At 36.2% G+C, this 960-nt stretch overlaps 1 protein-coding gene across 3 annotated transcripts in view; it reads right to left on the bottom strand.

The window, feature by feature from the left end:
• Nucleotides 1–264: 264 nt before the first annotated feature.
• fndc5a (fibronectin type III domain containing 5a) overlaps nt 265–960 on the bottom strand; it is a 61,498-nt gene continuing 60,802 nt past the window's right edge. For 2 of the 3 annotated variants that reach the window (XM_060871721.1, XM_060871720.1), the window contains exon 6: nt 265–960. This exon is cut by the window's right edge. The gene's annotated coding sequence lies outside the window, so the exon portion shown is untranslated. The other variant, XM_060871722.1, reaches the window with a different exon arrangement.

Below are 960 nucleotides of genomic sequence, written 5' to 3'. Positions count from 1 at the left end.
GAAAATCCCGAAAAGCAAATCGGTTCTGACCTTTCTCGTGTTTTTTGTGGACTGATACAAAATCTATAATCGAGAGACGATCGTAAAAAGTAATATTTCAAAGCATTCGTCATTTCAAGCAGTACAAAGAATGTGTAAAGTGTTTTTTTTTTTTTTTTTTTTTTTTTTTTTTTTTACACACAACTCAGTTTTACTTGAATTAATGCACCTAAACTGACTTTAGTGAGGGGGGAAAAAAATCAGTGTAGGAGTTTCTACTTTTTAGCAGAAAACAAATAAAGATTTTTTTGCTCATCTGAGGCGTACAAAAGATGTACAATCGATCATAAAAAAAGTGAGTGAAACTTTTCCATCCTGCTGAAAGTCACTGTTAATTAATTCCCCTGTTATGAAGTTCTCGTTATCGAGTCCTGGATTATTGCTGATGTGAAAGGTTTTCAGCCCTTGTCGAACGATTCCCCCGGAGGAGAGTCTGGCATCTGTGAGGTACCCGAGTGAATGTCCTTGAGAGGCATGTCCTTCAGAGCAGGAGCGTTTCAGGACGGATTCAGATAGCAGCTTCTAGCTACCTTTACTTCTCTTCTGTTTACACATTATCACACTTTTGTACACTGGATGCATTAAGCTCCTGAGACCCGTATGCTACTGTTGTGTACATTACAATTTCTACTGACTGTTTCTCTTAATTCATAGCTGATAACTATAAATTTAATCAGTGTTTTCAAGGAAGCAGTTTGGCAAAAGAATTATACCTAACAGTCCTCATATAAGGTTGGTACAATAAATATATATAGACAATGAAGTGTGAGAAGATGTTATGTCCTCATATGAGGACATTCGGGTCTCAAGAGGTTAATATTTGAACTGATGCTTTAAAACACGCTTTAAAAGAAAAATTTGAAAGTGTCAGAACTAAACAATAAAATCAGGAGACTTTAGCGGTTCACTGCACCGTAGCTA

The sequence above is a fragment of the Tachysurus vachellii genome, chromosome 6 (genome assembly GCF_030014155.1).
Source record: "Tachysurus vachellii isolate PV-2020 chromosome 6, HZAU_Pvac_v1, whole genome shotgun sequence".
Taxonomy (NCBI): domain Eukaryota; kingdom Metazoa; phylum Chordata; class Actinopteri; order Siluriformes; family Bagridae; genus Tachysurus; species Tachysurus vachellii.
This window is presented reverse-complemented; position numbering and strand designations above follow the sequence as displayed.